Source organism: Erinaceus europaeus, chromosome 16 (assembly GCF_950295315.1).
Source record: "Erinaceus europaeus chromosome 16, mEriEur2.1, whole genome shotgun sequence".
Taxonomy (NCBI): domain Eukaryota; kingdom Metazoa; phylum Chordata; class Mammalia; order Eulipotyphla; family Erinaceidae; genus Erinaceus; species Erinaceus europaeus.
In genome coordinates, this window is record NC_080177.1 from 16,021,248 (window position 1) to 16,045,123 (window position 23,876).

A 23,876-nucleotide genomic window follows, 5' to 3' on the forward strand; every position below is an offset into this window, starting at 1 on the left:
AGTAAGCACAGGGTCCTGAGCTTCCTGACAGTAAGGGAGCGGGGCATGGTGACCAGGAGGTCTTTCTCCTCTCATGCCACAGAGAAACACAAGGAGGCCTGGTGTGGTCACAGGAAGAAGATCTTGCTGTGCTTTTTGACTGTTTCTACTTGTCCCCCACACTTGAGATGAGCAAGTCTAGTTCTGTTTTCTTTTCTGAGCTCCTTGTTAGAATGCTCCAGGTTGACCAAAATAATAATCAGATGCCATAGTTTGCCTCTTCAATTCTCTCATGAAAGTTTTGCAATTTGCTCCCCACTGGTTGAATATTGACTGGCATTCCTTGGATGATCCTAGACTGATCCTGTTTTCATATTTAACTTCTAGGTATTTTCTGATAAAAATCTAATATATTGCTTTGTTAAAATTCAAAATCTAGGGTCATCTGCACAGCCCAGATTCAAGGGCTAGAACCACATGGGAGGAAGCACTGGACCTCCCTCTCCCTATCTCTTTGTCTCTACCTGAGTGAAAAAAGTCAACTGGAGTAGTGACATCTTACATTTACAAGGTCCTAGCTCTGGAAAAAACAATTACAATTTATAAAGAATAAATAAATATATCAGAAACTGAGAGATAGCTCACCCGATAGACTGCACACTTTGCCGTGCACAAGGACCCTGGTTCAAGCTCCCAGCCATCACATGGGAGCACCATGTAAAATGGAAGCTTCCTGAGTGATGGAACAATGCTGTGGTGTCTGTCCTTCCGTCTCTGTCTCACTCTCCCTCTGTGTCTCACCCTCTATCTTAAAAAGAAAAAGAAAGCTTGAAATCCAGACTCAAAATCAATTAGCTTATTGTTTCTTTTCCAGTTATACATAGGTGTCTTTCAAAAATTGCCTCTATTGAGACTGTACTTATCTGAGGATAATTTTCATTAATATACTTTTCTATCACTAACTTAAATATTCCTCATTTGTCTATCTCCATCAAGAAACTTCCCAGTGCCTTCAGTGTCCAGAGGCTGGGATTGCATTTCTGTCCACTGCTTCCCTAACCCACTAAGGGCACAGTATCCTGGGTCTCAGTTTTCCCATCAGTAGCAGAGGTGACTTGGCCATAGTTGATCTTTAGAATCACTTTTAAGAAATCTGAATCCATGCTTCCATAAATCACATGATCTTTTATATATGTTTTTTGTAACTATGTTCAGTTTTGTTTTGTTTCTTTTTCTCCCCTCCAGGGTTATCACTGGGGCTCAGTGCCGGCACTACGAATCCACTGCTCCTGATGGCCATTTTCCCCCATTTTATTGGATAAGACAAAGAAATTGAGAGAAGAGAGGGAGCTAGAGGGGAAGAGAGAAAGGGAGACACCTGCAGACCTGCTTTTCAGGCTGTGAAGAATCACCCCTGCAGGTGGGGAGCTGGGGCTCAAACCCAGATCTTTTCATGGGTCCTGGTGCTTAGTACTATGTCTACTTAACCAGGTGTGCCACTGCCTATCCCCCAGTTTTTGTTTTTTTTTTAATGTGATTTAAAAGAACGAAGCTAGGGAGGGCTTCATGCATGCGTGATACCACTGCTGAGCAAACTCCCCAGTTTATTATTTTCATTCTTTCTTTGAAGAGGGGGAAACAGACAGACCACAGGTACCATAGCACTGATTCACAATTCATGTAGCTACCTTGGTACCAACTGTGTTTTTCCATGTGATGCTGGGGCTCTAAGCCAGCATCTCCCACATATCTATTCCCTAACCTCCTGCACTTTTTAAATTTTCTCCTCCAAGTGGCATTTCCCATTATTAAAATATGGGTTTAGTGAGATCCCTTTGGGATTATATATATTTTTAATAATCCATGTAATTTAATACTTGAGTAGGGCTCATGGTAAAGTGGGGAGATGGTCAATAAATGTTTAAATATAAGTCATTTTAGATGCTCTGACTCTGTCTTTATATAACCAGTAGAAGTCATGAGAAAATGAGGGCTAAGATATTATTTAACAGACAAAAATGATCCAGCTCTTCAGTGGCGAGAACAAAATCTTATACATGTTTTATGCTGTTACTACAAAACCTCTAACAATAAAAATAAAGCTCTCTTAAGGCTTCTTCAAGGCATAGTAGCTGAAGTCTTCCTACTATGGAAAAATGTTTCACAGGGCATATTAAAAAAAAAAGTTAGGGGCCAGGTGGTGGTGGACCTAATTAAGTGCACATATTATAGTGCACAAGGACCGTCAGTTAACATAACAGCAAACAGAATCCTGGAAACACAAACTCCCCCACACCAGAAAACAGTGCCTATCTCTTCAAGTTATGTCCAGACATGTTAACTTAACTTTCTGTCCTTAGAGTTAATCCAGTTCAGTAAATCGGAAGAGAAATACTTAAAGGAGAAAAGAAAATAGAAGGAAAGAAAGAAAATTCAATGCGAACTATTCTGTTCACCTTCTTAGGATAGAATGTTTGTTAACACATCCAGAAATTGATTGTGGTCATTGGTGTGTGTGTGTGTGTGTGTGTGTGTGTGTGTGTTGAATGGTAAGGATGGAAGGAGGAGAAATAATTAACCAAAATAGGGAAAACACAAGGTGAAACTTTAATTAGCTGTGGTGTACTGCCACAGAACAAGGACCCCAGAACCAAGAGGGCATGAAAGGGGCTCAAGAACCCAGTACCCTGTGCTGGAGGAAGATGATAAGCTTATAGAGGCTGTGGTGTGCTGACACCCATCATGGGGAGATAAGAGTTTGTACACATTTGATAACAGCCTTGTACCTCATCAGTTCCTCAAGAAAATAATAAGAGGACAATTAGAAAGATTTCCAAAGCAACTCTGTGAATTGATTAAGACCAAAAAGATTCTCAGTTCTGCTTTTCATGTAGATTTTTAGAAATTCACAGTAGACAAATTATTCTCCTAAATAATTACAGAATCCTAAAACAGGTGGTCATATTGCTAATTACTACTTAGTATTTACACTGACTCGCCATTAGCTTTTAGCCAAATGTAACTTATGTCACAATAAAATTATATTTTGGCAGGCTAGCCACTCATTTTATAGTATTTGGGGACCTTTGAAGTGATCAATATATATGGTTTTGTACTGCTTTATGGAAGATGAAATATAATTTTGCTAAAGCAAACTTAAAGGTGCACATTTGCATATACAAATTTATGGCACTGACTTGTTGTGATTTCCTTCATAATCATCATATCAATAACATACGACATTTTTGGATAACTATGTAAATGTAAATGTTCACATAAAACACTAATTCTACTAGAAAAATAAACCAGGAAACCATCATACAGCATCTCACTTTAGGAAAAACTTCCAGAAACTTTCTGCAAGAAAAACAATGACTATGAAATGCACTCTCTATCCTTTGAACTTGTATTTACATAAAGGAAAGTAGAAAGTTAATACAATTACCTAGATGATTCCTGAAAAAATATTCTCATAGAAATATCCAAAATAACAATAGAGATGAAAATACCATTTGGGTTCAACACTGAACAATGGTCCAGATTTCTTTTGGGAGAGACAAGGAGGTCTTTGCTTATATATCTAGAAACATTGGCACACACTTTATATGGTTTTAGATTTTTCTTAGTAAGGCTGTAGTTTTTTTCCCTGCTAAGATTAACTCTGCTCAATGAAGGAAGAGAAAATTCTGATAGTACATTGATATATGTAAGTGGGGGGAAAAATGACCTAATTAATGTAGAGAATTCACATATTGGTTTATAAGTCTTCACTCCGTTAGGGGGGGTGTGTGTGTGTGTGTGTCACACATCACCCTCATCTTTGGTTTTGCTTTTTAAAAGTGGAAATATGAAAAAATGAATATGAAATAAGTTCCAATGCAGCCTATCTTTATTTCTTACTAGTTATTTATATGCACAAAATATTAATTTGTCCATCACCTTAAATAATCATATAGTATCCCACTGACTAAATATACCATGATTAAAATTTTCCCCTATCGATAAATACTTGAACTTTATGAAATTCATTGGTAGTATAAATAGCCCTAAGTGTACACACAGTTGTCTGTCAGTGGCTAATTCTTTTTTTTTTTTTCAGAGTTAATCCGCAGACGTGAATAGAATAAACATCTTTTTTCTTTTTTTTTTATTTATAAAAAGGAAGCATTGACAAAACCACAGGATAAGAGGGGTACAACTCCACACAATTCCCACCACCAGATCTCCATATCCCATCCCCTCCCCTGATAACTTTCCTATTCTTTATCCCTCTGGGAGTATGGACCCAAGGTCATTGAGGGATACAGAAGGTGGAGGGTCTGGCTTCTGTAATTGCTTCCCCGCTGAACATGGGCATTGACTGGTCAATCCATACTCCCAGCCCTGCCTTTATTTTTCCCTAGTAGAGTGGGGCTCTGGGGAAGTGGAGTTCCAGGACACATTTGTGGGGTTGTCTCTCCAGGGAAGTCTGGTCAGCATCATGCTGGCATCCGGAACCTGGAAGCTGAAAAGAGAGTTAACATACAAAGCCAAACAAATTGTTGAACAATCATGAACCTAAAGGCTGGAATAGTACAGATGAAGATAACTGGCAGGCATATTTTAGTTATATTCCAAAGGGCCTATGGATAAACTAGGTGTTTTTTTTTTTTTTTTTTTTTACAATTCATTCATGTGTGTGATGTGTGTGTGTGTGTGTGTGTGTGTGTGTGTGTGTGTGAGAGAGAGAGAGAGAGAGAGAGAGAGAGAGGAGATCAGGATTATTGCTGGATCTCACTGCCTGAACAACTCCACCATTCCTGGTGGCAACTTCTCTTCTTTTTGGTAGAGCATGACAGACAGAGGAGTGTATAAAGAGAAATAAAGAGGAGGAAAAGAGACATCTGCAGTAATGCTCTACTGCTCATAAACTTTACCCCTACAAGTGGAAAGGAGACTAGAACCTCAGTTTTCATATATGATTATGTGTGTGCTCAGCTGGGTGCACCACCAGCTGCCCCCATTGTCTTTAATGATTGTAAACCTTGGTGAAAATAAATAGATCACTTTAATTTGTATGTCATTACTTTTGAAGTGAGTATCATTTTATAGATCGATCAATTAGATGAAATTACCTGTTCAAAAGGACATCATTTTTCCTTTTTAACATTGTCTTCTTTATATTTTATTTTTAAATTTTTTGCTATCTTTATTTATATATTGAATAGAGATAGCCAGAAAATGAGAGAGAAAGGTGGAGAGAGATACAACTGCAGCAGCGCTTCAGCACTTACTAAGCTTTCTCCCTGCAGGTGAGTATTGAGGGCTCAAACCTGGGTCCTTGTGCATTGTAACATGTGCACTCAATAGGAGAGCAACCACCTGGCCCCTCTTCTTTACATTTTATAAAGTAGTGCACTTAATATACTGAGCACACTAATCATTTCACATGCAAAATAATGAGTTTAGAGTTCTGTGCCACAATATATGATATGTAAGTAGTGAGATCCAGCAATTAAGCAGATCTCTCTGTGTCTGTCTGTCTCTCTCTCTCTCTCTCCTCTCTCTCTCTCTCTCTCTCTCTCTCACACACACACACACACACACACACACACACACGAATTCTAAGATCCAATACACAAACTTTCTTGGAGATAAGGTTTTCATAGTGAAATTTCACTCCCGGCTATACACACAGGAAAATTAAAATATGTTCATTCAGAATCTTCTATATGAGTGTTCTGAAATAGAATCATTCACCACAGCTAAAATATTTACTGTAATAGATATGCATACACCTGTTTGGTAGTACTCTGTTCTAGCGCTTGAACTGTTTATTCCACTAACTGGCTTGTGCTGGTCAGGAAACAATGGAGAAGATGGTTAAGCTAGCCTGTGGCAGTATGAAAACAAAACTAGGACTTACATCTAGCCCTCAGGGCTTCTACCATGGAATAATGTCAAGTGCCAGGGAGTAATGACCTGTGCAAGGGAGTAATAGGCAGTACCAGAAATAGCCAATCTTATGGAACCAGAAATCCTTTGCTGAGTAGCCTTACTCCAACAGAGACCAAAAGAGACCTGGTCTTTCTCTAAGTATGGGAACTGTTACAGTCCCAGAGTCCCTTCCCTGTCCTATTTCTCTCTCTCACCCCTTTCCCTCCTTCCATCCCTCCCTCCCTTCTTCCTTCCATCCCTCCCTCTCTTCCCCCCCCCCCCCAGACACACACTTTATTGAAAGACATAAATAGAGAGAACACTACTCAGCTCTGGCTTATGGTGATGCCTATCTCGGTGAGAGGTTCTACCTCGCTTATAGAACATGTGTAGGAGACAGAGAACATCAGGGTGTAGTATTTATCTACCTCTCTGTCACCAAAGGAACATCAGAGGAAGAAAAGTCTCAGAGGGTACTCAGGAGACCAGACTGGCAGTTCACACCTGCTGAAAATTGGTCCAGTTTCACTCTTAAAGTGGAGTCTTGAGAGCTCTCTGAAATACTAAGTATTCATCAAAAACCAAACGTTTCTTCTTCAACATTTGACTGAATAATACAAGTGTAGGTTCATCCTATCTCAACCTCTGGATTGTTCCGCTATACATAGCACTAAATTACTGTTCAAGTGAAGTTGGTTTAAAAGATGGGGGGTGGGGGGAGGCTGGAAATCTCTTTGTAGTTTATCTCTCTTTCATTTCCTCTTGATTTAACCATAAAATAAAGAGATTCATAAAATTTTATAGTGGGTAATAAAGATTTTTTTAATACAAAGGTTGCTTATGTAATTAAGCATACATTCTGTGACAAGGGTATGGAATAGAAAATGGTTTGTGAGAAATTAAAAAATATTGGTATATGTTTTATTTCTCCTTCCGTTAATGGCAAATAATAAAGCAAAAATAAAAACAGGGAGCCAGGTAGTGGCACACCTGGTTGAGCATACATGTTACAATGTGCAAGAACCTAGGTTCAAGCCCCTGGTCCCCACCTGCAGGGGGAAAGCTTTGCGAGTATTGAAGCAATGCTACAGGTGTCTCTCCATCTTTCTCCCTCTCTATCTCCCCCTTCCCTCTTGATTTCTACCTATCTCTATCCAATAGATAAAGACTTTTTTTTAAAAAAAGAGGGAAAAATCATTTAAAAATTAAAATTAAAAAATAAGCTCCTTCTGGTGTTAGTACCTGCAGTTCAGAAATTGAAACTGAAGATGTCGTTAAAGACTTTATCTTTTTTTCTTGGGAGTATCCCTTTATATTTAATTAGGTTTCTCACTTGCCTTTTCCTTCTATTCTTGTTCTATTTTTCCTTTTGCTCTCCCTCTTCTTTTCCTTTCTCTCCTTCTTTTCTAAACATGAAAAGAACAAGATAGGGCTTTAAATGACCTAAATAGTACAGATGAAGAGACCAAGAACACTAAGAAATAAGTGACCATTTTTTTATTCTGATAGTTAGTGCATGATGAATATTTGATCACTGAATAACAATCAAGAAGCTCACGGCTTCCCCACTCACTCACTTTCCAGAGCCTTTCTTTTTAGACATTAAAAGGAAACCTATGCTGGAAGAATTAAAGCTGGATTCGTTGTTTTCTTCCAGCATCTTTGGTAAAGAGATTTGAAAGTGATCTAATCTGTATTGTTATAGAATTTTATCATTTGGCTGTCAAGATGTGATTTCTTACTCTGAGATGATCCACTCTCTATTATAGTTCATGTGAACATTGCAATTCAAGGAAAATGGGGACCTTCATGTTTTCCAAGATAATTGAGAGAAGAAACCAGTAAATTGTATTTCTCTAAGTTCCTTGAGACTGCAGCAGCAAATACTGATGAGAGGAGACTAGGGATGGCTAATTTTATATAGAGTGCTAGTTGATGTGACTTGACTTATGAACATGTTGTCTCATCTATGCCATACTATGAAGGAGCAACACTCTCTCAACATTTCTGTTTTATTTATTTGTAAAATAAAAATATCAACAAGACCACAGGGGTATAATTCCACACAGTTCTCACCACCAGAGTTCTGTATCCCATCCTCTCCATGGGAAGCTATCCTATTCTTTATCCCTCTGGGACCATGGACCCAGGATCATTATAGGATGCAGAAGGTGGAAGGTCTGGCTTCTGTAATTGCTTCTCGGCTAGACATGGGCATCCGCAGGTCGACCCATACTCTCAGCCTCTCTCTCTCTCTCTTTCCCTAGTGTGGTAGGGCACTGGAGATGTGGGGTTCCAGGGTACATTGGTGAGTTCAGCTGCCCAGGGAAGTCAGGTTGATGTCATGGTAGCATCTGCAACTTGGTGTCTGAAAAAACAACAAGATATAAAGCAGAACAAATTGTTTAATTGGGAGTTGGGCGGTAGTGCAGCAGGTTAAGCTCATGTAGCGCAAAGCTCAAGGACCAGCATAAGGATCCTGGTTCCGAGCCCCTGGCTCCCCACCTGCAGGAGAGTTGCTTCACAAGTAGTGAAACAGGTCTGCAGATGTTTATCTTTCTCTCCCACTCTCTGTCTTCCCCTCCTCTCTCCATTTCTCTCTGTCCTATCCAACAACCACTACAACAATAAACAACAAGGGCAACAAAAGGGAATAAATAAATAAAATTTTTTTTAAAGTTTAATAATCAGGAACCTAAAGGTAAGAATGAGGTTAGTTCCACAAAGAGTTTTAAAAGTATCAACTGGCATTTTCTGTAGACGTGTCAGCCTGAAAAAGCATACCACTGAACAGTCTTCTTAAGAAGGCACTAGATATGATGAATCACTATGTCTACTTCTCCTAGATTTGCACAATATGAGACTCCCTGCTTCCTTTCTAGGTCTTTTTTTTCCCCCAGGAGGACATGATCAGGGTGGGAAGGAAAAGGAAGGATGAAAAGTTTTTCTCCTTTGTATTTCTGAGCATGGGAGACTCCAGAAGGCATAGAGGCTACCCTAGGTCATTTGAGAAAGCTACAGTTCCTGTTATTTTCTTCTATTTGGCTCATTTAGTTTTTGGAGTGTCTTTGGAACATAGAAAATGTCTCTTGTCCACTAACTGTAATTATAATAACAATTTTCAATGCACTCCTGGGCAAATCTTCATAGACACCATGCTAGCATGTTAAGCTCCACTTATCCAAAACCAAACTCAATTATCTCCCCTGTGAACCTGCTTCACCTCCTGTGTCTCCATCACTTAAAATAATACAGCTTGTCCTAGATTTTGTCAGAACAATAAACTTGAAGAAGAAGAAGAAGAAGAAGAAGAAGAAGAAGAAGAAGAAGAAGAAGAAGAAGAAGAAGAAGAAGAAGAAGAAGAAAAAGCCCTATGTGGGGCCCAGTGGTAGTATACCTAGTAGAACACATGTTACTATGTTCAAAGACCCAGGTTCAGAACCCTGGTCCCTACCTGTAGTAGGGAAGCTTCAAAAGTGATGAAGCAGTGTTGCTAGTAGCTCTCTCTTTCTCTCTCTCTCTCTCTCTCTCTCTCTCTCTCTCTATATATATATATATATATATATATATATATATATATATATATCCCTCCTCTCTCAATTTTTCTCTGTTATATCAAGTAAAAATAATAAAACAAATTAAAAGAAAAATAATACCGTGCATCTGCCCATTTGACATTCAAACATCAGCCATCTTTGCTGTCTCTCTGGTTTCTTTTTCTACTACTGAACTCATCTTCTTTCCTGAGTCCTTGGCCTAGCATTCTGACTTTTGAAACCACTTGCTTCTTTAAGTTGTTCATCCCTAGAAGATTGTCTCTCAAAAGCACAATCTAAATGATGATATTTTTTTCTTCAGAGCAGTCTACGGTTTCTATATACCCCAAGAAAAGCATTCAAACCCTCTGTAGACCCTATCAAAGAAGTTCCAGACCATGTTCCCATCCTGTCTTCCAGTCCCATCTTCTATGACTTGCCTGCAGGTCTAGTACTAGTCATGCCCTCTCACACGCTCCTACTTTTACTGCCCCTTGACCCACAATCACTTTGTCTTAGTTTTCTGCCTTTGTCAGTAGTCTTTCAGTTTGCTTGGTTCAGCTCATGTGACTCCACATTACAACCTTTTACAGCCCACACTACTGTGTATAACCCCTTTATTTGTTCTGTCTTCAGCACTTGTCCTCTGCCTCTGGATTTACTATGTAGAATATTCTGCAGTAGACAATGCTAGGTTCTTGCACCTCTGTCCTCGAATTATATGTGTGCATATGTTCTCACTGTTATTCCACCCCATCAGATGTCTTTCAAGTCCCTGTTCTCAACACTAATGACACACAGAGTGACTTCTCTCTCGAGCAGTTCATTCTCGTAAGTTATAAAATATATTTATGACATGCTGTTGTGAGATATGTATAATAAGGAAGTCCAAAGGGCAAAGAACACCCTGTGATAAAATCCAGATACAGAGTCTGAAGACTCAGGTTCAAGGCCTTGCTCCGTCGTGTCACTAAGTTGGGATAAACAAGTCCAGTTTCAGTTTTCTGCTTTGCAAAATCAGTCTTCCTACCACATAGTGTTTTATGAGCATTCAAATAAAAATAAGAGTGATTTTTCCATTTACTCCACTAGATCCACTATCTTTTGTCTCTTCTTTATGCCTCTAAAAGCTGACCTCTACAGGCTGCATCCATGAGGCTCCTTGCCCTTTGATCTCCATTGGTTGAGGCAAGAAGGAGCAGCAACAGGGAATTGGAGAGAGGAGGAAAATGAGTTGTGATGCTTATTTCCTCAGCCTTCTTCCTACTTCTTCCTCAGACACCTCAGTCCCTTGGCTAAAGATCAGAGCTCCTGCTAAGGGCTCCTCTCCACATGGTCTCTATGTCTCCAGCTTTTGCTGATATTTCCTTGGGCTCCTTAGGTCATATGGGTAGTAAAGCTTTTGGGGTAACACTCCCTTGCTGTTCTACCCACACCTTTATAAATAGTCCCTTTACTAAATGCCCCTCAAATCACCCAATATGCCATCTGTTCCTTGCCAAGCCTCTGACTTGATAAAAACTGCTTTTCAAAATTTTAGCTGCTGTCAAAATGAAAGGTACTTCCCATCTCTGCACAGTACTTTACACAAAGCAGATTGCTACTATTAATAACAAATGGTGAAATGGATGTATACAAGGATGAATGAGTGAATGACCCCACCCCCTTCCATCTTCAGTGCATTTTTATCTGAGGAATAGTTCCTTATCACCTCGATTGGATTTCATAGTGTCCTGATTTCATTTGGAAATTCTGTTTTTGCCTGAGAACTTACTCGATTTTTTTTTTTTTTTTGGTGGGGGTGAGGGCATTTCTGGAGATAGTCTGTCTTGGTTCTTGTATATTTTTAATGGTTTAGCAGGAAAAAAGATTTAATTCTGATAGGTTCGCTCACACAAAATATCAAAACAGATTACTTGCTTATTCATTTATGTTTTTTCATTTCAACTTAAAAAAACTGGCAATTAGTTCAAAAGCAAGAAAACTGATATATTCTTATTCCATGAGAACCAAGAGCATAGTTAAGGAATCAGTAACTTAGGTTGGAGTAATTTGTTCTAAAGCATCAAATTTCCTCCCTTTCTAGAAAGAACCCATTTAATGAGCAGGTAATCTGGTAGCTTGACCAAATGAGCTGAACAAAAATGAACCACAGAATTCAGCAACTTAATATTTATGAAGAGCTGAAAGTAATTTATGATGACTGATTAGGCTTTAATATTATATTAATCTATTCTTAGCAATTACATATTAACCTTATCTTTGAATATATTTGGAGATAAACACTTTTCTTTTAATACAAGGTTGATGACTTCCAAATGGGAAACTGACCCATGGAGGCAATTTTCAGGAAACATACCTTTGAGTAAGCATATTTAATAGCAAGCTTTGGTACTGAGGAGGCATTATTCATTTGCAAACAATTACATAATTGGAATTCTTAATTAAAAATTGTGATGAGAAATGAATCTGTTTATTCTGTAATTACGGCCCAGAAATTCAAAACATATTGGAGCCATTTATGAGCACAATTTCAAAGATTTTAATATAGCAAAATAATTCACAAAGTCTTTACATTACAGCTTTTAAAGGAAAACTACACACACTGGAGAGAGAGGGAGTATATGTGTGTGTGTAGAGAGATAGAGATACAAAGAGAGAAAACAGGTTCAGACACAATAAGATTTGAAAAGTCAACCATTGAATACAACTATAATAGGAAAATATTCTGATTAAGTGAGTGTGCATTTAAAAAAAAAACAAGTAACCTCTAAATAATCTGTGTAGACCTTTTCAGATTTACAAATAAGGGGTCTTAGTCAAATAGATTTTCCTTTCAATTGGTTATTGCAACAAAATTCCAGACAATGGCAAAATCAGTGAGTCTCTTTTCTAAAGATTTCCTTAAGAATATGTACTGACTTTTTTTGTTTGTTTTGGTGGGGAAGGCACTCAAGGGGAGGGACTGGCTCAGTGGCTGAAGGTTTGGGTTTGAAAGCATGAGATTCTGAATTTGACCCCTTTCACAGCATGTGCTCAAAGAAAGCACTTTCTCTCTCCTCTCTCATTAATAAATAAACATTGTCATTAAAAAGAATATAAGTTTGAAAGGACTTTTCTTAGCATATATCACTATCTTCTTTTTTAAAAAAAATACATTTATTTAGTTATTGGATAGAGACAGCCAGAAATCATGAGGGAAGGGGGTGATAGAGAGGAAGAGAGGCAGAGAGACACCTGCAACACTGCTTTACCGCTTATGAAACTTTCCCCTTGCAGGTGGGGACGAGGGGCTCAAACCTGGATCCTTGTGCACTGTAGCACCTGTGCTCAACCAGGTGCGCCACCACCCAGCCCCTCATCACTATCTTCTATAGTCATTTATCCTATACTACAAAGTGCATTTAAATCTAACTTGGTTGCTACCACTAATCTGGTGAGAAAGCTTGTTATAAAAATGCAGTCATAGCGCAGTGGATTAAAAAAGCTCAAGGACCAGCGTAAGGATCCCAGTTCAAGCCCCAGGCTCCCCACCTACAGGGAGGTCACTTCACAGGTGGTGAAGCAGGAATACAGGTGTCTCTCTCTCTCCCCTCTCTGTCTCCCATCCTCTCTCGATTTCTGCCTTATCCAACAACAACAGCAGTGGCAACAACAATAATAATAACAACAACGGTAACAACAAGGGCAACAAAATGGGAAAAATGGCCTCCAGGAGCAGTGGATTCATTGTGCAGGCACTGAGCCCCAGCAATAACCCTGGAGGCAAATAGATAAATAAATGAAAATGCATAATGGGAGTTATGCATAATGGCTATGCAAAAAGACATTCATGCTCAAGGTACCGAAAGTCCCAGGTTCAATCCCTAGCACCACCACAATACAGAGCTGAGCAGTAAGCGCTTTGGTAAAATAAACAAGCAACACAATTATTTTGCTTGCTGATGCCCCAGATGATGTAACCTATCACCTGATGCTAAGTTGGAAGGCCAGGGAGGTTTGGGGATATAGAGTACTAAAGCAGGCTACATTGTGGAAGCAACCAACATTAAACAAATCTGAGCTTTCTTATAGGACCTAAATAAAACCCCTATAGCTCCATAACCTGGGCCAGTTGTGTGAGCATTGCCTCTTGCCATCACTGTTGTGTTCTTGCTGACTCAGAAACATTACCAAGAGTTCCGAGTTAGACACTTGTTAGCCAAATGCATCTCCCTGTGAGCTGTTGGTTCCTGCCACCACAGCAAACTTTAATGGGATGTTTGAGATTTTAGACAAGACCTGCTATTGCAACTGGACACTAATAGTGATTGCTACTGATTTTTCCCAAGAATGTCAACTTCTACCTGTCCCACCCCATGTCCACATACTACCCTTCACTCTCTCGCATATTAGCAATGTGATTTTTTTTAAATGAATCCAATATACATGACACTAGTAAAATGTCCATAATAGAAAACATCCTATTTGAGAGGACAAACAAGAAAGCAACCTGTCCTTTATTGCTTGCCTTTATTGGGAAAGGTGGAAATGACCCACAGTTCTATCCTATTCTCTTGCTCTTTCTGTTCTCTCACTCTCTCCCCACTCTCATCACTTATTCAAAGGCTGATGGTTTACAGTGTGACAAATCAATAAGAGAAGGATGAAAACACAATGTAAAACTTGGGCCTGGTTTGCTGAAATGAACCAAAGCAAAGAGTTCTGGAAAAGGATGGCAAAGAGGGGACAGTGGGTAGGGGAGTCAGCTTTGGGTTCCTGGTTCATGATAGTGGAAAAGGACCTAAATTGTGGTTGAAAGTCCTATCATAGGAAGATAAAAAATTATACACAAATGTGCCCAATAGCAGATGAATAGCTAAGAGCATTGTGCTATGTATGGAATACAACTCAGTAATAGCATCATGGAATACTACTCAGTTGTTAAAAAGACAAAGTTATTTTTTTTTGCAGTATCTTAGATGGAGCCTGAAGGAATCATACTAGGTAAAAGAGTCTGTTCTCTTTCTTAAAACCAATAGTTGGCATGAGTTTTCTTTATTATTGTTGTTTTGTTTTGTTTTATGGTGATAATTGGTTCTATCGTTCTAATGTATAGAATGTCCTATGCAGAACATCCGTGAATAAAATTGTTTTTTTTTGTTTTTTTTTTTTTGTGTGTGTGTGTAAGAAGATGTGATCATATGACCCAACCATTAACTGCAACATTTGTAAATTGACCCATGCAGTTTACTTCAGTATAAACCTGCATGCTGTTACATATCTTTTAAATTTTATTTTACTATTTGCAAGTAACTCAGGGGTGTTGTACAATAGAACAATATAACATTAGACAATAGAACTTATATAACATTCAGAGCTTTAAGCTGTGCTATAAATCCAATTGCAGTTCCTGACACTAGTTTGTATGTGATAAATAAAATATGCCAAAGGACTAGGAACTCACAGGCTTTTTTTTCCCACTGCTATTGAGAAGTAATTGACACACAACACACACTGTATAAGAAGAAGTACAACATGATTTAATTTACATATATTGTGAAATGAATATAATGGACTCATCTAACATTCATCTTCTCATATGGATGTATCAATAATGACAAAAAAAAAAGGTATGTTTCCTTGTAATCAGAACCCTTAAGAGATTTTCTCTTAACATACCTTTTTAACCTTGCTTTAACTTTATTTTTAAAAATTTTTTATGTATACAATGGAAACACTGACAAGACCATAGGATAAGAGGGTACAGTTCCCACCACCAGAGCTCTGTATCCCATCCTTTCCCCTGATAGCTCTCCTATTCTTTATCCCTCTGGGAGTATGGACCCAGGGTCATTATGGGATGCAGAAGGTGGAAGATCTGGCTTCTGTAATTGCTTCCCTGCTGAACATAGGTGTTGACAGGTTGATCCGTACTCCCAGCTTGTCTCTCTCCCTACTGGGGCAGGGCTCTGAGGAAGCGGAGCTCCAGGACACATTGGTGGGGTCATCTGTCCAGGGAAATTCAATTGGCATCATGTTAGCATATGGAACCTGGTGGCTGAAAAAGAGTTAACATATAAAGCCATACAAATTGTTAATTAATCGTGAACCTAAAGGCTGGAATATTGCAGATGAAGATTTGGGGTCTCCTTTTTGGAAATAGCTAGTAGGTCTATTTTAGTTATATCCCAAAGGGCCCATGACTTTATTAGTTTTTGCCTGAGCTTGACATCTGATATGCAGGTGGACCCAGGTCTGGGGAGATGATGTCATGGCTGGAAAAAGGGCTAGAAAGCTGGATCAGGGAAGAGAGTAGCTCCCAAATATGGAAAAGTGTATAAATACTGTTAATTGCAAACCTCATCAATTGGATCTGGGGCCCATATTCAGCATAGGAGCCTATGTAACCTCTACATCCCTGTACTTCGAACTTGCGTTCTGTGGTCATCAGTAGGAACATTTCAAGTTCTACCAATTTCAGGACCCATCTTCTTCAGGTGGTAGATAGAGTATGTTATCCAACCCCCCTTCAAAGGATGGAATACTCTCTACCATTGCTGATACACATTGAGGAAAATGTCCTGTGGAGACCCCTAAAGGGGTCCATTATGTTGTTCCTGATGGAGATGACCAGTGATAATGGGGAGAGGGATTTATTCGAGGTCTAGGCTCATCGTGCTTATGTGGGAATTCCAGGATTCCCTGACTAAGGCACCAGCTGATGGGGTAGCCTGATAGTGACTAAAGAGTCATCCTTAAAGTATGCCAGCCAATCTTGCCCTTTTTCAGCTTTTGTAGTCCGTACTTTGATAAGGTTAGCTTTGGAGACTGAGGGAAGTGTAGTAGGAAGTAGCATGCTTCTCTCAATTCATACCAACTGATAGTGCATCTGCTGATCCCAGCGTATTCAATGCAATGAATACCACCTCGGCAGGCTTCAGTTCAGACTGTGTCCATAGAAGTCAGGTGTGGAATGTCAGCCCTTCAGCATCATTACTCGAGTGAGACCTTTCCTTTCTCATAGGACTCCTTAATTCCATTTTGGGTAGTCCACTTCCTAACAAAGCCTCAAAACCTAGATATAGACCAGGCCCCATGAGATAGGGCATATGTACACATGTTTCCATAAATTAGGGCAAAACATATACACTGAAGCAAAAGTGCACAATAGTTTGCAGCAAGTCAATAAATGAAGCAAACAAGTAGAAAGTCCTAAAATGACACCTTAGAGTGCTTTAATTTTCTAATTAGAAATCTATGAATGATTTTTTCCTCTGTTACCCAAGACATTCTTTTTTTTCAAAGTTATGCTCTTTTTATTTTTCATTGGATAGCATGCTGTCCTAGAAAGAAAACTAAGCGGGGCTGGGTGGTGGCATACCTGGTTGAGTGCACATGTTACAATGCACAAGGACCCAGGTTCGAACCCCAGGTCCCCACCTGCAGAGGGAAAGCTTTGTGAGTGATGAAGCAGGGCTTCAGGTGTCTTTCTTTCAATCTCTATCTGCCCCTTCTCTCTCAATTTCTAGCTGTCTCTAGCCAATAGATAAAGATAATAATAAAAAAAACATTAAGAAGAAAATTAGGCTTGAGAGCCAACCAGACCATATACACTGTAGACTCTACTTTCTACTGGAGCTAGAAGCCCTGACAAGATGATTAATATAAATCAGCCTAGGTTTCTTTGTCCCTAAAGGATGGTTGGCTCTAAGATCTGTGGTAAGAATTCAGAGATACTATTGTGACTGTTCACAATACCTGGAATACACAGTACCTGGGATGTAATAGATACTCAGTTAGTTTCTTCTTGCCTTATTATTTTGGATTTTAACATTGACTTACGTAATAATAAGAGTTTAAGTAATAACAGTAAGGGAGTCTATTTTTAAAAAACAACTAATGGGGAGTCAGGCTGTAGCTCAGCGGGTTAAGTGCAGGTGGCACAAAGCACAAGGACCGGCATAAGGATCCCAGTTTGAGCCCTGGCTCCCCACCTGCAGGAGAGTAGCTTCACAGGCGGTGAAGCAGGTCTGCAGGTGTCTATCTTTCTCTCCCCCTCTCTGTCTTCCCCTCCTCTCTCCATTTCTCTCTGTCCTATCCAACAACGACAACATCAATAATTACAACAATAAAACAACAAGGGCAACGAAAGGGGATAAATAAATAAATATAAAATAAAAATTAAAAATAAATAAAAAAACAACTAATGGTGGCCAAGTGGTGGCACACCTGGTTAAGTGCACACATTATAGTGCACAAGGACCTAGGTTCAAGCCCCTGGTCCCCACCTGCAGGGGGAAAGCTTCATAAGCAGTGAAGCAGGGCTGGAGGTCCCTTTCTCTCTCTCTCTCTCTCTCTTTCTCTCCTCTCCCCCCCTCTCTCCCTCCCTCTCTCTCTCTCTCCCTCTCTCCCCCACCCCTCTCAATTTCTCTGTCTCTAGCCAATAATAATAAATAAAAAACAATAACTTTAAAAAATAGCAAACTAATAAAATGTTCTCATTCTCCTCAATTTGTAATTCTCATCATCATACTTATGCCTGCCAAGTCAGTCTAACATTTTGTAGGTATTACTCAGCCTCCATTTTTTTTTTTTCAAGATCAGAGGGTTGGTTACTGTAAATCTGTGGCAAAAAGCCTGTCAGAAATTCACAGAATCTCCCTTGCCTTACTGCCAGGATGCAAGTTGGCATTCCTCTATCTGAAATAGTCTTCTCCAAACTACATTTAAGTACAATTAAGTGACTCTGCCTGGTTTATCTTATTCCACTCTCCCTCCAAAACTTTTTTCCCCTCTCTGTTCAAAAGCTCTTTGAAAAGATGATATCAGGGGGTAAAATGATACTCGATAGCATTCCTACCTCTTGACTATTTTCAAAAGAACTAGTGTTAGGAAAGGCTGTTTACTGTTCATCTTTCTGACAGAAAGAAAGAAAAGAAAAGAAAGGAAGGAAGAGACAAAACAGCAGCTTCTTAGACATTTAGCTGGAGCATGTCCTGTCCTTCCATACAGAAACACCTGCAGAGTCATTAGCAAAGCTAAATCAATAGCTGACTTATTATTTCTACATATGCATAGTGTGTGTCCTTTGCTCAGAATGTACAAAATTACTCATGCTAAGGTGGTATAATCAGAATAACTTAAAAAAACACATTATTATCATTCCTAACACAAGTGCAGCTATGGTGGCATGCTATCAGAGTACATAATAACAGAAGTGAATTATGTCAGTAAAATCTTGAGGGATGAGATTTACCATGATAAATATTTTTCATTAAAGCAAAGTATCTTGGCAGAGTCACTTTCATATGCAGACTGTTGACACAAGGAGGCCACTGTGCCTATGCAGATGCTGTGATTAGGGTCTGTGTTATTAATGATTTATCATGTAGTGGAGAGCTTAGATAACTTTGGAAATCAATCCCTTGTCACAAAAGTACTTTCTGTAATATGTGAATGCAGGTTACACTATAGGTACATTCAGATTAATCACAGAAGCCAGCTACCTCTACCTTTGAAATTTCAATATCTTACTCTGTCTAGCTAGAAATGTGAATACTACATCCTAAACTGTAGTCTTCATTAAAATTCATACAAAATGCTATTTCACATCAGCCGACTAGTACGTAGTGCATGCATCTGATTTAAAAGATGTCTACACATAAATGAGGCTATGTGTTTGATGGGATGGAACAAAAATGTGTTGCCAACCTGTGCTGTACCATATGCTTTTGCTCTAAGTCTCACTTCTATTGTGAGGTTGGATTAAGTTTCTAAGAAAATTTTGCAGGATCCCAAGTTTGTGTTGCCTTCAAGGCATGTGTACACTGGTTAGTATCTTTATTCAGAGAGTTCTTGTTATGTTCCAGGTAAGGTGACAGGCACTATACATTCATTTTTCGCATTCAGTTCTCATAAATTCCACTTGATGTTTTGTCATCCACCCTTTTTCACAGGTGAGAAGACTTAACACATGACATAGTTGTTAGCAAATGACTCCAGAAGAGGAGTTTTGAATCCTGACTGTTTTATGCCCCAAAGCCTTCACTGTTAACTACTGCTAATCACTGAATCCACCAATGGACACTATTAGTACCAAGTAAGAGGTAGCATTCAGATAGTATTTGGTTACTTACCACCTGTGTGGTCTTGATGCAAGTCACTTGAAAGCTCAAATCCATCAAATCTCTTGTGGAAAAAATAAATAAATATAATGAGAGTACTGAACCTCATAGCATTGTTATGAGTTAGTACTTGTAAATGCTTTGAACAGATGTTGGCACACATTACGCACTAATGCTTTGTGTAATGACTGTAATAGTCAAGGAGTGGTACTATGATGACTGATAAACTTCCACTGTGCTGTGCTACACACAGATTTTCTATAACTTTCAGATAGTGTTTATTCTTAAAACTGAGTTGGAAATGAAATATAAAAGTAAAATTCTTTGATTGCCAATAAAAACTCGATTTTTACATTGTTGCTTATCACTAGTGAAAGAGTTATGCAGGTAATGCTAACACTTAATTGCCAGCCATATAACACTGAGTCCTTTGTGGATGTGAAAGATCCAAATCCATTCCTTCCTCCTTCACCACCTCCCTCCTTCCTACCATATTCACCCATTCATTAAGCATCTTTATAAGAGTACTATGCTAATCCTAGGCACACAGGGGAATTAATCCCTATTCTAGACAGCCTAGCAAGAGAACTAATTTCTGGTATAGTACATTAAAGTTAAAAAATGTACACCTATGTTAATAGCAGCACAATCCATAACAGCCAAAACCTAGAAGCAACCCAGGTGCCCAACAACAGATAAATGACTGAGAAAGTCATGGTATATATACACAATGGAATGCTACTCAGCTATTAAGAATAATGAACCCACTTTCTCTGACTCATCTTGGATGGAGCTAGAAGGAATCATGTTAAAGTAAGATAAGTTAGAAAGAGAAAGGTAAGTATAGGATGATCCCACCCATAAACAGAAGTTGAGAAAGAAGAACAGAAAGGGAGGGAAACGCAAAGCAGAATTTGACTGAGTTTGGAGTATTACACCAAAGTAAAAAATCTCTGGGTGGAGGGTGAGGGAAGATTTTCAGCTTCACTATGGGGAAAGCGGTCTTTAAATGTAACTAAAGAATTAAAAAAAAAAAGAGAGAAAATCTATTATCAACTCTGTTTTAGTGTCCATTAATTGTCACTCTGTGTACTAGACTTTGGGACTACATATGAATACTTATACAAAGCCTCTGGCGCTATAGTTTATGTGCCTCACTGTGGTTGTATACCCTGCGATCAAGCCCTAGCACCACATGGGAGCACTATGGATGGTGCCAGCATTGTGGCATCTCTCCCATCCCACACAGCACCACCATCTGAATTTTTTTTTTAACAATGAATGAAAATGTTGGCTCAGAAGCTATAGTCTCACACACGCACAAGACCTCAGTATTGCAAAGGAAAAATAAGATCCCTGCTATAAAAAAGCACCTACTTGGGAAGGGAAGATATTCTAAACAGATACTCTTCCTTTTATTTGGTAAGTTATGCCAGTGAACTTGCTAAACACACACACACACACACACACACACACACACACTGACTGCTTAAACGCAGACTTGCAGGCTAACTAGGATGAGGTAAACTTGGACAGCCTAAACAGACTTTATGTTGAAAGTCAAGAAGAACAGAAAATGAAGTGTATGAAAATATGGGAAAAGAGAACCCCCAGAAGGCACATTCCTCACAACTGAAGGCATAGAGACATCATCATGGGGAACTGTAAATAGTGAGACAATGCTAAAGTACTGGGAAAGGGATGGGAGTGGATTAAGAAGAAAACAGAGTTGGAAGCATCAAGATGTGTAACCTGGGCTGGAAGGACCAAATTGCATGAAGCTTGGGCAGTTCTCTCCCTTCTTTCCACTCAAAACCAAATAAAAAGTGTCATTTTCTTGACTATCAAAATTCTGGGAATCAGGGAACTGATCAATCCTTACATGATGTTTTGATATGAATGAAAAAGTATGCGTGTTACCGTTAAGGAAAACATTGACAATTGTCTGCTTCCCTGCTTCTCTTTCCACCTAAAGGGCTAAACATTGAGATCGGCTCTGATGTCTACACTGATACTTAGACTGATAACATATCTAAGTCCTGACTGGAAAAGAATGACCTGTGAGCATATATTTTGCAACCTAAAAGCACTTTTTCATCTCTGAATGTAAAAACTCAGTCTAGGGTTAGTCGACTATACTCAGGGGCCAGGGCAGTAAGTATGTCAACTTTGAAGTTGGCCATGGCAGAATTTCTGCAAGGAATTGAACTCTTTTTTTTTTTTTTCTTTTCTTCTCCTGAAAACTTAGGACAGTTCACAAATGTTTGCCTGGAGGTGAGTGACAATGTGGTCTCTCATCAACCCAATGGTCACCCTCTTACATCTTCATTCAGTACACAGAGCCTTCTGCCTGCAGCAGGCTTGCTTCCTTGATGGAGAAAATACGGAATGATTGGCTGCCAGTGAAACAGGCACAGCTTTTTGGGTCAGAAGTTGGCTGGAGAAGGGCTCTGACTGCCAAGTAACTTGAGATGATGTCAGAGCCCAGTGTAACCAGCAAACACCAGAGAGCCAGCCAACAAAAGCCTTCCCAACAAGAGAAAAAAAGAAAAAATCATTGAGCCTTGTTGCCAAAGCTATTTTGCCTCCCACTACCCTTCCTTCTAATAGGAAGAATAGCAGGAAGATAGTCTGTGTATTAAGACTCTTACCCCTTTTTGGTAACAAAGTGTTAACTAGAGGAGAAATGTTACTTAGGGTGATTCCTGCCAGAATTTCCTTGAAGTATCTTTTTTTTTTTTTTTTTTTTTTTAGAGCCCCTTTTAAGGCTGTCAGTGGAAGTTTCAGAAACAACTCAGAACAGGTCATCTACCCTGCCCCCCAATATAAAATGAAACTTTGTGGTGTGGAAGAGCAGAACCACTGAGAAAAGGAAAAGCTTTTCTGTGCCCCTTCTCTTTTTCACGGCAATTAACCATACTCAAACGAAAATTAAAAAGTTTGGCGGAAAAGCTCGCTTCTTTCTATTTCTCTCAACAGGGGCATCATGGTTCATTCCAACCATTCGGAGCCCTCAGGGATTCATAATTCATTAGAAAATAATAAAACACAGACCATTCTTAGAGATGAAAAAAAACTTTAATCCTTTTGTTTTGGAATATATGACCTTCCCTTCCCCCTTTCATGTGTGACAGTCAGTTTTCAGTGATGTCACTTCAAGGACATTTTCATTTCTCCCACAACATATTATACGAAACACTTTGCTTGTAAAACCGGCTCATTAGCCTGCAAAATTATACTGTACTGAATGGCTTTCATTCAAAGTAGAAATGGGATTTTTTTAGTAGGCAATTTCTGTATTTTATCAAGATAAAGCAATGTTTGATTGCTTCTTCCCAGCTGTTTTGCTTGGTGGTTATAAAGAGAAATTGAGGGGGTGTGGGGGGTGAGGGTAGAGGGGAGTCAGGGAAAGGTAAGTGGCTGAGGGGGTGGGACGGAGGGGTGGTTGTAAAGATGTGCTTCAAAGAATAAATTTAGAGTAGGGAACTCAGACTCAACTTCGAGGAACAACTGCGCCAGCAGCTTCTCTGGGCTGTATTTGTCCTCTGGGTGTCAGGAGCAAAGCTCTTAAACAAAACAAACAAACAAACAAAAGAGGATCCGGGAAGGAAAAAAAGAAAGAAAAGAAAGAAAGAAAAGGAGAAATGCTGCCTGGTAGCCTGCAGCAGCCTCCTGGGCTGAGTGACTGAGACTCCCGAAGTTGCTGGAAGGAGCCACTCCAGGGGCTGGGAAGGGCGAGGGAGGAAAGGTGAGAGGAGGGCGGACCTCCGGGGGCCACTGCGGGGTCAGCGGGGCCACGGAGCCCGGGATGCGGGACCTGCAGGGGGCGCTGGCCCTGCACTCAGGCGAGGACAAGCGCGCCGGGCCGCCCGCGCCTCCTGCCGTCGGCTCCCGGCAGTGAACCCGCGCTGTGAGCAGCCCAGAGCGGGGAGGGAGCCAGGCTCGGGCTCGCCTGATGGATTGACTTGGAGATGGATCGAATTACACCATTTGCGGTGCGTCGATTTGTTTTGCTCCAGCTCCGTCCCACTGCTGCTGCCGCCGCCGCCGCCGCCGCCACTGCCACTGCTGCAAGGGCTGGCGGTGGCGAGTTCCAGGATTCTATCCGGGCAGCTCAAACCTAAAGAGACAAGAGGGATAAATATTATTTGTCATTTTTGTTTGTTTTTTATTTCTTGGTCAATTTTCGCTTTTTTCTTGTGCGTGGCAAGCTTTTTTTTTTTTTTCCTTTTCTTTTTTATTAGCCTTCCCCTCATGAGGTAAGACCATCTCATTAAAAAGGAAAAATTCTATTAATGGTCTAAGCAAGCGCCTGGCTGGTGGGAATAGGACCCAGATC

The 23,876-nt window shown here is 39.7% G+C and overlaps 1 protein-coding gene across 3 annotated transcripts in view; it reads left to right on the forward strand.

Moving 5' to 3' along the window:
• The window catches only part of SEMA6D (semaphorin 6D), a 790,451-nt gene that overhangs the window by 701,842 nt on the left and 64,733 nt on the right, over nt 1-23,876 (forward strand). The window contains exon 1 of one of the 3 annotated variants that reach the window (XM_060174597.1): nt 23,505-23,796. The exons of the other annotated variants lie outside the window; for them this stretch is intronic. The gene's annotated coding sequence lies outside the window, so the exon portion shown is untranslated. Of the gene's footprint in view, nt 1-23,504; nt 23,797-23,876 lie in introns of those variants that run through there. 3 annotated transcript variants of the gene reach the window in all.